This window comes from Lytechinus pictus, chromosome 11, assembly GCF_037042905.1.
Source record: "Lytechinus pictus isolate F3 Inbred chromosome 11, Lp3.0, whole genome shotgun sequence".
Taxonomy (NCBI): Eukaryota; Metazoa; Echinodermata; class Echinoidea; order Temnopleuroida; family Toxopneustidae; genus Lytechinus; species Lytechinus pictus.
Window position 1 is genome coordinate 4,003,603 of NC_087255.1, and position 16,207 is coordinate 4,019,809.

General features: G+C 36.0%; 1 long non-coding RNA gene across 1 annotated transcript; it reads right to left on the bottom strand.

The window, feature by feature from the left end:
• Positions 1–750: 750 nt before the first annotated feature.
• Positions 751–3,232, bottom strand: LOC129271394 (uncharacterized). The gene is made up of 3 exons (XR_010295080.1): positions 3,157–3,232; positions 1,861–1,938; positions 751–831 (listed from the first exon to the last, which is right to left on the bottom strand). It is a non-coding gene; the product is annotated as an uncharacterized LOC129271394 (long non-coding RNA).
• Between the last annotated feature and the right edge of the window lie 12,975 nt (positions 3,233–16,207).

Genomic DNA, 16,207 nt, shown 5'->3' on the forward strand with positions numbered 1-16,207 from the left:
AATGAGGGAACTGATGACATCACTCACTCACTATTTCTTTTGTGTTTTATTATATGAAATATGAAATATTCTAATTTTCTCCTTATTGTTCTGCGAAAAGTTTTGTTTTTCTTCCTAAACATGTGGAATTACCATTACCATAATATGTTATGGTTCATTCAAGTTGGACCTTGTTGTCAAATCTGTAAGAATTGAAATATTGTATAATTCTAACAATACAAAGAAAAAGAAGTAGTGAGTGAGGGTCATCATCGATTCTCTCATTTGCATGTGACTATAACTATTTCGTGAAAAATAAGCGGAACTTTACAATGTCATAACTTTCTTACTTTACATCCGATTTTGATGAAATTTTTAGCATTATGCTTGTCTGATGTTTCACTATTGATTCAAATCAACATTTTCCCGAAGTGGACTTGACCTTTAAATTTGACCATTTCATTTCATAGTCCACTATATGAAATATTCACAATGGGATCGCACAGTGTGACACTGTATGTGTTCTTTCCAGCAGGGGTCATTCCCTTATTTTCCACGCAAAGTTATTACTTGATTTCCAGGTCTAAAGTTTTTGCAAAATTTTCACGCATAAGTTACCAAATAAACTAAATAATCGTAATTATAATATCACATGCCGTTGAGTTTAAGGATTTGAGGATTATACCAAATCATGTAAATTTTGTTCCGTTATAAGTTAAGGGAAGGAATTGCATGAGAGAGAATGAGAGAGGAATGCTGTCTTACCAGAGTTGGCGGCAGTCGTAGAGAGTGTAGTAGTAGAATCCGTTGTTGTTGTCGTGTCGTCTTGGGCATGTTGGGTGGAAGTTAATTCTGAAAAATAATGATATAATATCAAATAATATGAAAAGAACAACGCAATAATTGTGCAAGAGTAGTGTGACCCTATTGCAAAGAACACAATGTCCCACAGTGTGTGCCACAGTGTGCTCTCAGTGTGGAACGTAATATGAAGTCCACCCCAACAAAAAAGTTGATTTGAATAAATAGAGAAAAAGTCCAACAAGCATAACACTGAAAATTTCATCAAAATCGGATTTAAAATAAAAAAGTTATGACATTTTTAAGTTTTGCTTAATTTCATAAAACAGTTATATGCACATCCCAGTCAGTATGAAAATGAGGGAAGTGATGATATCATCACTCACTCACTATTTATTTTGTATTATGAAATATGAAATATTCTAATTTTTTCCTTATTGTTCTGCGAAACGGTTTTTTTTCTCCCTAAACATGTGGAATTACCATTACCATAATATGTTATGGTTCATTCAAGTTGGACCTTGTTGTCAAATCTGTAAGAATTGAAATATTGTATAATTCTAACAATACAAAGCAAAAGAAGTAGTGAGTGAGGGACATCATCGATTCTCTCATTTGCATGTGACTATAAATATTTCGTGAAAAATAAGCGGAACTTTACAATGTCATAACTTTCTTACTTTACATCCGATTTTGATAATATTTTAGCTTTATGCTTGTCTGATTTTTCATATTGATTCAAATCCACATTTTCCTGAGGTGGACTTGACCTTTAAATTTGACCATTTCATTTCATAGTCCACTATGTGAAATATTCACAATAGGATCGCACTGTGTGAAGGTGTGTTCTTTCCAGCAGGGGTCATTCCCTTATTTTCCACGCAAAGTTATTACTTGATTTCCAGATCTACAGTTTGTGCAAAATTTTCACGCAAATGTTACAAAAAAAACTACATAATCATAATTATATTATCACTTGCCGTTGAGTTTAAGGATTTGAGGATTATACAAAATCATGTAATTTTTGTTCTGTTATTAGTAAAGGGAATGAGATTGCATGAGAGAGGAATGCTGTCTTACCAGAGTTGGCGGCAGTGGTAGAGAGTGTAGTAGTAGAATCAGTTGTTGTTGTCGTGTCGTCTTGGGTGGAAGTTGATTCTGACAAATAATGATATAATATCAAATAATATAAAAAGATCAACACAATAATAATGATGCAAGAGTAGTGTGACTTATTGCAAAGAGCACAATGTACAACAGTGTGTGCCACGGTGTGTTCTCAGTGTGGAACGTAATATGAAGTCCACTCCAACAAAAAGTTGATTTGAATAAAAAGAGGAAAGTCCAACAAGCATAACACTGAAAATTTCATCAAAATGGGATGTAAAATAACAAAGTAATGACATTTTTAAGTTTTGCTTAATTTCACAAAACACTTATATGCACATCCCAGTCAGTATGAAAATGAGGGACGTGATGATATCACTCACTCACTATTTATTTTGTATTATGAAATATGAAATATTCTAATTTTCTCCTTGTTGTCTTGCGAAACGAAGTTTTTTTTCTCCCTAAACATGTGGAATTACCATTACCATAATATGTTATGGTTCATTCAAGTTGGACCTTGTTGTCAAATCTGTAAGAATTGAAATATTGTATAATTCTAACAATACAAAGCAAAAGAAGTAGTGAGTGAGGGACATCATCAATTATCTCATTTGCATGTGACTAAATTATACATATAACCAGTGGCGGACCGTGACCCGGAGGAGACAAAGCATTGGGGGGGGCACAGCATTGTTCACGGACAATGCAGTGCCCCCCCCCCCCCCCCCAATGCTTTGTCTCCTCCGGGTAACGGTACGCTACTGCATATAACTATTTTGTGAAATGCGAAATGAAATTTCGGGAAATGTGAAATGAAATTTTGTGAAATGACTATAAAATGTCATAACTTTCTTACTTTACATCCGATTTTGATAATTTTTTAGCTTTATGCTTGTCTGATTTTTCATATTGATTCAAATCCACATTTTCCTGAGGTGGACTTGACCTTTAAATTTGACCATTTCATTTCATAGTCCACTATATGAAATATTCACAATGGGATCGGACTGTGTGAAGGTGTGTTCTTTCCAGCAGGGGTCATTCCCTTATTTTCAACGCAAAGTTATTACTTGATTTCCAGATCTACAGTTTTTGCAAAATTTTCACTCATAAGTTACCAAATAAACTACATGATCGTTATTATATTATCACTTGCCGTTGAGTATAAGGATTTGAGGATTATACAAAATCATGTATTTTTTGTTCTGTTATTAGTAAAGGGAAGGAAATTGCATGAGAGAGAATGAGAGAGGAATGCTGTCTTACCAAAGTCAGCGGCATTGGTGGAGAGTGTAGTAGTAGTTGTTGTCGTGTCGTCCTGGGTGGAAGTTGATTCTGACAAGTAATGACAATATGATATCAAATAATATGAAAAGAACAACGCAATAATTGTGCAAAAGTAGTGTGACCTTATTGCAAAGAACACAATGTCCCACAGTGTGTGCTACGGTGTGTTCTCAGTGTGGAACGTAATATGAAGTCCACTCCAACAAAAAGTGGATTTGAATAAAGAGAGAAAAGTCCGACAAGCATAACACTGAACATTTCATCAAAATGGGATGTAAAATAACAAAGTAATGCCATTTTTAAGTTTTGCTTAATTTCACAAAACACTTATATGCACATCCCCGTCAGTATGCAAATGAGGGAGCTGATGACATCACTCACTCACTATTTCTTATGTGTTTTATTATATGATATATGAAATATTCTAATTTTTTCCTTATTGTTCTGCGAAACTTTTTTTTTTCTATCTAAACATGTGGAATTACCATTACCATAATATGTTATGGTCCATTCAAGTTGGACCTTGTTGTCAAATCTGTAAGAATTGAAATATTGTATAATTCTAACAATACAAAGCAAAAGAAGTAGTGAGTGAGGGACATCATCGATTCTCTCATTTGCATGTGACTATTACTATTTGATCAATGAGATACATATCTGTTTAATGGCACTGTCCTTAAAATGTCTCTATTAGGTCAGTATACCTGGCAATCCAGTTGGTTTGCAACTGATAACAGTAAAATATTTGCTGGTGCCCACCCGATGCCGTGACGGACGGTACGCATCTTGCATCTTGATAATAATTAATGAAAAATATAGGATTTGTATAGCGCACGTATCCACCTTGCTAGGTGCTCAAGGCGCTCCTATATTACCCCGGCTAAGCTAGTCTACCGATTCTGGTGCGCACAGCTTTTTGAGGAATTACTTCCTGCCGGTACCCATTTACCTCACCTGGGTCGAGTGCAGCACAGTGTGGCTAAATTTATTGTCGAAGGAAAACACGCCATGGCTAAGGTTCGAACCCACGACCCTCCGTTTGAAAGGCGAGAGTCAGAACCACTAGACCACGACGCACCCACGCAATCAACACCAGACCCGATCAATGAAATAAACATTGCTTGGGCCAGTCGGTCAAATAAGACTCGGAATTATAATCACTTTAAAAGAATCCAGTCGGTTTGCAACTGATTACAATAGTAATCATAGTCCTTAAATACATACCGTATTATACTATTATATTACAGTTATTTTAATGCTCCACTTATCAAAATCGAATGTAAAATAAGAAAGTTATGGCATTTTAAAGTTTCGCTTATTTTTCAAAAAACAGTGATGTGCACAACTCAGTGACATGCAAATGAGACAGTCGATGATGTCCCTCACTCACTATTTCTTTCGTTTTTTATTGTTTGAATTATACAATATTTCATTTTTTACAAATTTGACAATATCCCTTTGCGTGCAGGCCCGCGAATCCGAATACCTCTCCCTGCGGCGGAGCCGTTTTTGGCTTTTGCTGGTATTTGGTTCTGTGACGGTGTTTTCCGAATCAAGTGCTAATTGCGCAAAACTGATGTATTTTTAGGATTTTTAGTAAATGTAAAGATGAAAGATCAGACATTTTTCTTTCTAGAAATAGAGGTTTCGTTTCTCAAATCGACAGAATAGTTAAGAAATTTACGAGGAAAGGGTCGTGTTATTTTGTCAAATCTTCGCTTTTTCCCAAGTCAATAGGCACTGTGTACAAAAGTGCGTAAGGGCAATCAGCACGCGCGGACAGGTCGGGTTCGATCGATACCGCTTTGTTGTATGCTCTACTGCTTTTTTCATTGCCTATTGTCACGCTACTTGTGAATGGTCTCTATACCTCCTTGTATAGAAATCATTTGCAAAGTGTACGACGATAATCCGTTTTGGGTGAAATCACAGCATACCAAATACCTTTATTTTCCAGAATGAATAAAAAAGGGTAAATATTCCCTTGCAAGTACGATGAAGATGATTTAACACTGCGCAACGAATGTCCGAAACTATTTTGTGATTTTTGGCTTCTAGGCTTCAAGACGGTGGCCTCAATATTTCGCTAAAAATCGCCTTTGGTATCTCCTTTTCATAAATTATAGTTTGTAATAAAAAATAATTTTGTTCCTGAAGATTGCATACCAGTATTCGATTTGTTTTCCTGTTGCAATTTTAAAAGAGTGAAGGGGATAAATGTGACTCAAATAGTGGATCTGAAATCATACCTCCCAACGCTCTCGTAGTCTCGTTCTACGTTTCATTTTCTATCTCCCTTTTCCCTCCAAAATAATTATGCTACCGATTACTGTTCGTCACAATGAGAGAAAATGAATTATTTTTATCTAATGAAATTGTAGCATCTAAATTAAAAGCGGTTTATTTTGTTCGTTCATGTTTTTCATTTTTTAACCGTTCTGTGTTTTTTCACAACCGAAAACAAAAGTAATAAAGAAAATCATGAAAGATTTGTATCCCATTTTGTCTCTATCTTTTTAATCGTTCAATTAAATAGTACAGAAGCGTTGGAGTCGGTAGGAGGCGTCAGTCCACCCCTCCCCCATTCAGCAAACGTATACAAAAACGCGAAATCCATAATTTGTTGATTTTTCTAGCCGGATCACCCCCTCCCACATTCAGCTCAACCCCTCTATTATCTAAAACGCTCAGCGGCCCCTGTTATTTATACATCTTTTTTCAAATATGTTGGTGTTAATGCTCACCAGGGTAAGCGCCCAAAAAGTACGTTTGCCGTAAAGAAAATATAAAGTAAACCTGTCTGTTTTTTCTTTATATGGATCCTTATCTATACGCTATTCGCCAGAAAAACAAAAGAGAAAAAAGAAACTGGTGAAAAAAGAAAGAAAATTAATAACATTTTTTAGGGAGGGGGGGGGGGTAGGTGAAAGATTGAGAGGGGTTTGTCGGGACCCGCCAAACAAACGCATTTTTTTTAGGTGGATTTTTCAATGTAAATTCTCATTCTATTTCCTCAATTTCCGGCGAGGAAACTTTTAGTTCATTATTAGTTTTAGCATTTGAACTGATTATGCTTTTGTCGAATTTTGAGTGCAAACATTTTCACCTGGGAGAGAAAGAGAGAATGAGATGAAGAGCTTCCAAAACCTAACATGACAAATTCATTATATAAAATTACGTGAATTACAAACTGAGGTGGGGGACTAGTAATCTATAATTCTTTATCAGTAAATATTCATGCAATAACAAAAACGCACATTATGGTTGACATTATACCTTTTGGGTCTATTTCCTCTTTTTCCCTCTCATCCTTTCTGTTGTTTTATCATTCTCCTATACATGTATCTCGATTTGTATTTTTTTTCTGAATCTCACTTGCATCTTCTGCCATCCCTATATGTGTATCATCACCCAGGGGGAATTGTATGTTTTATGAAGAAAGCACTGTCATGCTCAAGAAGAAAATGTTCTCGCCATGTCTAAAGCGCCTGCATGTTTTGTCAATAAATGAGTAAACATTTCCTTTTTTGATGTTCCTGTCGTAATATGAAAAGCAGTATTCCTAAAAGCTTTTTGTATTGCTAAATACGAAAAGCATTCAGTAGGTCATCCTGACGAAATATACTAATCTTCCTTTTATTCAAGGCGTTGGCTATTTGTCCCCTGCCCTTTTTATAAGGAATTTGTTTGAGCGTCCGCCATGACCTTCTTTTGTTTGGGGAGTGCCGAGATCAAGAACTACATGGACGTTTTCATTTTCAAAAGAGCAGAGGATAAACGGTGTTCTAAATTGCTTTATTTTCTGTTTATTTCCTTTGAAATAGAAGACAAAAATAAGAGCAATAAGATAAAATTGTAAGTCTGAAATCATACCTCCCCAACTCTCTCCTTGTCACTTTCTACGTTCTTTCTTTATCCTACTTTTCCCTCAAAAAGAGCCATGCTACAAATTACTGAAAGTAAGAGAAAGTATTTTTCTTGAATAAATTATAGCATCCGCAATCAGAAGTGTTTTTTTTTATTTGTTCTTTCGTTTTGTTCTATTTTTAATTTGTATCCTTGATATCACAACCGAAAACAAAGTAATAAATAAATCATTAAAAAAACCAGTCATAAGAGTTGGAATTCATGTTTGTCTCTATCGTTTTAATCGTTCAATCTAATAGTACAAAGGAGGCGGAGTTGGTAGGAAGTTTAATTCCTCACCCCTTTCAGCAAACATGTACAAAAAATCCGAAGTCTATATAAATTTGTGATTTTTTGGGGGCCGGTCCACTTCCTCCCACATTCAGCTCAATCCCTCCATTATCAACAAGGCTCAGTGGCCCATGTTTTTATTTAAAAAATCAGATATTTTGGTTTTGATGCTAACCAGGGTTAGCGCCCCAAATATTCGTTTACAGTAACGGAAACAAAAATGGGTTGGATGAATCTTTCTACCACGCCATTTGCCGGTTAAAAAAGAAGAAAGAAATTGGCGAAAAAGTAGAAAAAAATCAATAATATTTGAGTCGGTATCAGCACCTTTTTTTTTTTTTTGGGGGGGGGGTGTAGGTCACACATGAATAAAAGTCTGTAGGATTGAGAGGGTTCTGTGCTTGGGACACGCCAGACAAACGTGTTTTCTTTATAGTGGGTACTTTAACGTAATTTCTCATCCTATAATTTATCATTCTATTTCCTCCATTTCGGGCGACGAAACTTTTAGTTCATTAATGGTTTTATCATTTGAAGTGATTATGTTTCCATCAACTTTTCAATGCAAACGTTTTCATCTGGGAGAGAAAAGGAGAATAAGATGAAGTGGTTCTAAATCCTAACCTATTATAAATTCATTATGTAAATTGACATGAATTAAAAAATTGTGATTTTTTTTGCCGATTCACCCCCGTCCCACAGCTCAACCCCTGCACCATGGAAAAACGTTGCTGTCCCTGTATAACATAAATCTATTTCTATTTTATTTTGTCGTAACGGGGAAAAAGTGGCCAGGACAGTCTTTATTCTAAACTTTTCTACCGCGTTACTCGCAATTAAAAACAGAAAATCGGAAAGAGGAGACAAGCACGCAATATTTGAGTGTAGGTCAGAACATTTTCATCTGGGGGGAGGCTAAGTCAAACAAGAATAATAATAAAAAGTCATCAGTTTGACAAGGGTCTCAGAAGCGGATCTAGAGGGGGGGTTGGGGGGGTTGCAACCCCCCAAAAAAAAAATCCGGGGACCATTTTTTTAAATCTTATCTTTTTTTTAAAACTTGTAATTTTATTTCACACACAGATTTTCAAAAATTTTCCCTACTGTGGGAGGGGGACACCCCCCTCCCACACCCTCCCCCCTCGCTCGCTCCGCTCGCTTGGACTCGGTCGCTACGCTCCCTCGCATACCACCCCAACCCCCCCCCTTTATAAAAAGCTGGATCCGCCCCTGGGTCTGAGGACCGAACAAAAGTTGTGGGAGTTTTTTTTAATTAATCTTACAAAATTCGTTTAAGTAGATATATATGGAATTTTAGCAAAAGCGCACTTGTCTATTCCCCTTTTATCGCTGTCTCTCATTCTCCGTGACATCTGAACATTTTTTTTATAATTTCCCTAAATGATTCTTCTTCCATCCTTATATGCATCATTACCCAGGGGAAGGGCTTTTATGCAATATGAATCACTGACGAATGTCATAAGCACCTGTGTTGTCGGTAAATGAGACAAATTTTTTTTTAGATACGGTATGTTGGTCGAAAAAAAAGTATTCATTAAAGCTTTTGTATTGCTAAGTACGAAAAGCATTGAATAGGTCATCCTGCCGATAAAAACTAATCTTCCTTTGGTTCGGGGCACTGACCATCTGTATCCTGCTCTTTTTGGAAGGAATTTGTTTGAGTGGCCGCCCTGACATTCTTTTGTTCGGGTAGTGCCGATATCATGAACTACATGGATTTTTCCCTTTTGAAAAGAGCGTAAGATGAATGGTGTGCTAGACTGCTTTCTTTTCTCCTTTTTTCAGAACAAAACTTTTGTAATTAAAAGCTTTTTTTTTTCTGAAAATACAATCGATGAAACCAAGGAGATATCATTCTAGAGTGATATCTCCTTGATGGAACAAATAATAAGACGAGAATGGTGAACAAACGCGTAGCTTATTACATGACGATCTTGCAGAAAAATGTTAGCTATCAGAACAACGATATGGTTCCAATCACGTGATCAGAACAAATCACGTGATCAGGCCTTGAGCGCGCGCGTACGTGCTCGTCACAGAATTTTTCGTCCCCGTCTGACTCCAACGAAAAAATCGGGTAAAGTTGAAATGATATCCTATTTTCGCGATTTTTTCCCACGTAGCTGTGTATTTTTTTTCATTCTGTTATCGAAATAGGTTTACAAAGGAAATAGTGGCAGAGGTTTTAGTACATAACAATTACGAAAAAGCTGAAAAACTTCATCGAATTAAACCAAACAAATCTCGGCTTCTGTAGAAGCCCGTCTTAGCTAAGTGAACGACTCGCTGTGCTTCTGTGGAAGCCCGTCGCACGCAAAGGGATATGGACCAACTTGACTGAACCATATAGTCACTGATATAGTATTAATAAATGCTAATTCCATATGTTCAGGGAGAAATTATTGTTGTTTCACTTGACAATGAGGAGAAAATTAGAATATTTCGTATTCCATGTAATACAATACAAAAGAAATAGTGAGTGGATGATGTCATCAGTCTTCTCATTTGCATACCGACCAGGATGTGCATATAACTTTTTTGTGAAATTAAGCAAAACTTTAACTCAGGGATTCTCAAATGGTGGCGCGCGCGCCATTTGTGGCGCACCGAGCCTTGCGGAGTGGCGCTTGGGAGCCGGTATTAAAAAAAAGAGTAAAAATAAGGAAAAATTGGTGAGAAAAAATGTATCTACCAGTAACCTGAAAATAAGGATTTGGTGATTATTAATACAAAGAGAAAACAAAAACTCTTTACTTGACACTTAATTGCTAATTTATTTCCTCAAATTTTGTCCAATTTAGCACTCGTTAAATATGGAGGATCGATGGTGTTCTCCTTTTTATTTATTCTATGCTGTACAAAATTTATGTGCCACACAAGTGATTTGAAAACCCCGTTTGTAGGATTTCTCTTTCAATGGCGAGAAATTATGCATTTCCAGAGTATACGTTTTGGTTAAGAATTAAACATCAAATAATATGATATTCAAAGTACATCCTGATCATAAAAGATTATGAATTTGGGACATAACAAGCAGAAACTTTGCTTCCGGAGCCGATTAAAATCCGAAGTTGTAAAAGTGAAATACATGTATGCTCAGATGTATTGCCTGCCGTGATTGCCTGCATGCACGTCATCACTCTTACTTACACGAGTTGTAGAGAGAGAGAGAGAGAGAGTGGCAGTTTGGGGCGTTAGTGCAGTGCAACGCCTAATTTTCAGCCCTTGCAAAATCGGGGAACGTAACTTCAGCCACTGACGTAGGTCTACAGATGGGGGTGGGGATTGGGGGCCCCCCAAGTGTTTCACGGCCAAGAAAAAAAAGGAGAAAAGGAAAAAAAAGGAAAGGGAAAGAGTGGAACATTGTATTATTTTCTTAATATCGTCAAAATATAGATTTTTGTATTGAAAAGTTCAATATTTTTGCTTCAGCCGCCATATCTAGCCCCCTCATTTTTTTACTTATTACGCCACTTGCTTCAGCCAATAGATCTGGTGCAAAACAGTTTGAACTAGTGGTATCATTGCTATGTTGTGAAAAAGTCACTGGTAATTTATCTTTTAATATTGGGTAGTTTGTTGGCATTTGTATTTCTTCTGTTGATATTAATTAGAGCCCCTCTTGGCAATTTAAAAGGCCTCATATTCCAAAACTTCTGGGGCTCTGCCCCCTCGACCCCCACCAGGGGCCTCTGGACCCCCTCCTCTGATACATTGCTGGTTTGCGTAATGGATAGTGGAGCATTACAGATTCTCAACAAGAAATGTGGCGCTTCAAAAAAAGTAATTGAGAATGGCTGCTTTAACTTTTTCATTTCACATCCGAGTTTGATGAAATTTTCAGTGTTATGTTTGGTGGATTTTTCTTTTTTTTATTCAAATCAACTATTTGTTGGGGTGGACTTGTCCTTTAAATAAACTTTGACATTGGTCATGTGACCTGAAACTCTTACAGAATGTTCAGTGATCCTTGATTACTCTTATGTCCAAGTTTTTTTTAATCAGATTTATATAAACATTCAAAGTTATAATGGTAATTCAATAAATACCCTCAACTTGGCCAAAGTTCATTGACGCTAAATGACCTTTGACCTTAGTCATGGTTATGAAATTCATGCAGGATATTAAGTAATATTTGATTACCCTGATGGCTAAGTGTTATGAACTAGGTTCATATACTTTCAAAGTTATGTCGTCATTTCTAAAACTTAAACTTCGGTTAAGATTTGATGTTGACGCCGCCGCCGTCGGAAAAGCGGCGCCTAAATTTTAACTCTGATATGCAGTTGAGACATAAACCAGAGTAAAATAGTATGAAATATTTGGTTTATAACATTGTGGTAGAGATCCTTGCTATATAATATATAAAAAATGAATAAATATATGATAATTGATAAACTTGATGTCAAAACCATAATCAATGAAATTAACCTTGCTTGAGTGTTAAATAAGACATTTTCATATCTCAAAATAATCCAGTCGGTATGCAACTGATAACATAAGTTATCATGATCGTTAAACATTTGGAGTATCAATTTCACAAACTGCATTCATCTTAAAACTATATCTTAACAATAATAATGTAGATTTATTTCGTAGAGCTTCTAAAAAATGCCTCCAAGATTGGTGCCAGTGTAGTTCTGTTTGATGATATTGTTCTTTCTTGGGTGAATGAAAAACGGTCCAGCATTCTCTTGAAGACCCCGGGGGCCACTTACATTGGCGAGTGGATACCATGCGCGACCCCAAAAAACACGTAAAAAGGATGTCTATTTCAAGATAGGGCACGTTACGTACGTATACGTAATAAGGGTGTGAAAAACACTAAAATAATGAAAAAAAGGTATCTATTTTCGCGAGGAGAGCTACGTGTTTAGGGTCAAATAAATTTGCGAGGGTGTAAAAATGTTTTATAAAGGATGACTTTTTGCCCAATAGTCAACATTACGTGTTCAGGGGACGAATTGCGCGAGATGTAGGAGGTGGGGCTGTACTTAACCCAATGATGTAGGTGAAGGTAAATCCGACGACCGACGTCCGTGACATAACAATAAAATATCGCTGTACTTGTTTAAGGGGGTCAATTCAGGGAATACTTGGCAAGAGTATCGTTTTGTTTACTTTTTTGTTTACTTGTTAAGGGTAGGGTTTCACGCGCCAATACTTGTTAAGGGGTACCAGATATATTGGAAGTCGTAGAAGCTGTCGTTGGTGTATCATTGCGGGTGGAAGTTGATTCTGTCAAAACAACATGATAAGAAGACAATGATGCTATACAGTGTCTGTGTGTCATTCCATTCATTTTCACACAAAGTTGTATGAATGCATCTATGACCGTCTCTTTATTTCCAGATCTAGAATTTTGCAAAAACATAATTGCTAGTACTTCCATTTCACGCAAAATATATTAAATGTACTACACACCCATAATTAATACTTGCCATTGACTTTCCCTGTTCATGGATAGGGTCCACTTTTTACTTTTCCATTCAGAAGCCCCATGCCCCCAAAATAAATGAGTTAGATAATAGTTATCAGTGTTGTTAGTTTCAAACCAATAGGTCCTACCTCCTCTAGCTTAACCGGATTCATTCTCTGTTTTCTTTTGGTGGAAACATATTCAAACGTGGCCGAAGTGAGCACTTATGATGGCAACCTCAAAATGGAATGTAATGTTTAAAGCTGTCAAATTAACACTGTTTAGCCCTTGCATCAGTTTTAGTTGTTGTTTTTTAGATTATGAGTTGTCCTTAAATATGAATTCTATTACTATAATCAGAAACATCTTAATTATGAATTTTAGGACATTGAAAACTAATGGCAGGACGTGACATTTTCTGCTCACATTTGAGTGTTATCAAGTCTCTGAGGTTTTATGATTTTTTTTTAAATGCTTCATCAAACATATGCAAAAATGTTACATAGAACATAAATCATTGTCCGATCCTTAACACTGATGAAGCTGTGCAGGACTTTATCAGTGTTCACAGTTTTGTGTTCACAATTTTGTCACGTCCTGTCATTTTTGCTCGGAGCCTGTAATCATAACGCTCAACAATGGATCCATCTATTACTATCATGATTAGCACAATTTATAAGGCTACACAGTCAGGTAACTTTATAGGAAATCGGTCTACGTGCATTTACATTGTGCGATCTATTTTGTATCCGTTCACACGTCTCACGTCCTGCCACATCTGTTACGTCCTTTCCAACTTATGCCTGTATCTATTACAAAAATATCAGTCTATCGTTGTAATTCTAGCATGTTTGCAGTTACTACATTGGTAAAAGAATGGAATATGTGCTTTCAACTTCTTGTTCATTACTTTTGTGAAATATGCAAATAACTGGATTTGAAGTGGCAGGATGTGACAAATCAAATGTGAACACTAATTTATACATGTTTTGATATGCTTAACTTTATTTTGCTTTATTTTCCAAATTATTATAAACATTCGGTGTTATAATGTTGGTATTGAGTTTTAGATTCATTTTCAATAAAATGTAATTGCTCTATTTCATTACATTTTACATAACTCATTGTGCTTGCACAGTGCCTGTGTGACATGTGAACACACACAAATTTGAGCATTGCTTGTTGTGTAAATGTATTTTATATTCTGTTGTTATTGTTAAATCATGAACAAGAAACAACATTATAAACATTACCCTGCCAAAATTGATGATAAATTGCAGTCCTGATAGATTGAAATGTATATTTTTCAGCCTGGACATGACATAATTGCATGTGAACGGGAAATGTTGAGTTTCATAATTTCCCCGGTCACGTACCAGTGTATAATAAACGCCACAATACACAGTAGCAATATGCTTATTAACCATACAAATTTATTTATTTATTTACGATATTTTTTGGCAATAGTATTTATTAAAATCATTCAGTTCAAAATCATACAAGAAATAGTATATCAACAACAACTTTGTTCACAAAGTCAAATAATTATTCATAATATAAAAATTGTACACAAAAAATACAGAATATAACATTAAAATCATCTAGAACAATGTAAATACATAGTCTGCAGAAAAAAAATACAGATATAACAAAATAGAATTTATAGCGACGCAATTGAACTAAATGAGTATTAGAAGTAAAACACCCTCCCATCCCAATTCCCCCCCCCCCCCCAATATTCCGTCCAAGCCCAGGAAGCGCGGCCTGCTTCCCTCCAGTCAGACCGCAGGTCCCTATGCTAACGAGCAAAAAGGCCAGATTCATCCAAATCATCTCGTGGCTGAATCCTCCTCCTTGCAAAATCTCGTGATTCGTGAGATTTTCTTTCTCTAAGAATTTACCTGTTTTAACCAGATAGAGTAAATGTTACTCTTTCATATTGGTCATTTATTTTGTATACAATATTTTGTTAAATAAGTAAATTTCTGGCCTGAAAATGTGCCTCAAAACTGAATTTTCTTCCTCTGTTTTCTTTTGCAAAATTGTGCAAAACTTTTTATTTTGAGCCTCAATGATATCTATATCACCATAAAGCTGAACTTCTGTACTTTCTCACAATGCCACTCTTGATATGCGGCACCTTTTAATCGGGTCAAGATCACACTTTTCCCACCAAGGTACAAGACGAGATTTCTGAAATTTTGTACTTGCATGAAATCCAGAGTTCTGATTGGCTGGATAAGGTTCACAGAACAACAGGCGCGGGGTATTTGAGGAGATTACCACATGGGAAGTGTGACCTTCCCATGAACCCAGGCACTGGAACCGTTGGAATTTGCCAATGGGTGGTCTCTTTGACCAATCAGTGTGCAGTATTCTTGTTTTCAAGCTGCTTTATGTACTTGGCAAATGAAAAGTGTGATCTTGACCCGATTAAACCAATTCTTATTTTGAAACCTATATCATTTTAAAGCATACATATTCAGCTTTATCATGATCTAAAAATCATTTGGGCTCAAACAAAAATAAAGTGTAAAAATAGCAGCTTTTGTCAGGTGAAAATAATTATTTTGTAGCATATTTTAGATCAACATTTTAACTTATATTACAAAATCTTTGAATAAATTCAAACACATGACCTGAAAGAATGATTCTTCTTCTTTACAATGATACAAAATTTATGAAATTCGATGCACAATTAGAGCAGCAATGACCGAATGAAAAGAGGTGTTTTGGTCCGCATAAAGCTCATTAAATATGCAAAACATCTCAAGTCATGAATATCACTTTGGATGAAAGAAGCCACTTTCTTGGGACCTGCCGTCTGACTGCCTCCCCTAAACCCCAGCGGCTCGGTGTAAAAATAGCAGAGGTAAAAAGGCAAAGGTAAAATTGGCAGAGGTAAAAATGGCAGAGATAAAAATGGCAAAGGTAAAAATGGCAGAGGTAAAAATGGCAAAGGTAATAATGGCCAGTCTTAAACCCCCATGCCAAAAAATCCAAAAGCCTCTCCGTGTACAGTAGATTAAATAAGAAAGGGTCTGAGAAGAAAATTGGAATTATAATGTTGGACTAATGGAAAGGGTAACATTTTTTAATCATACTGTAGATCTTCTGTACCAAATTGATAACACTTGAGTTGGTATTTCTTTTTTCCCCTGGACTTACATGCACGGCCTTCTCATGTCAAATCGCTCTTCTAATATTCAATTTTGAAGCACACTTTGGATCCCAAGTATTATACTTAATTCATTAAAGGGGGAATTCACACTGACATATATTATAGTTTATTGTAGAAATAGCAGAAAATAATTACAATGATATTGATGAGGGTTTTAGGGAATCAATCAAAGATTTTAAAAGCTATCAGAACTTTACATTTTAAAGGTGAGG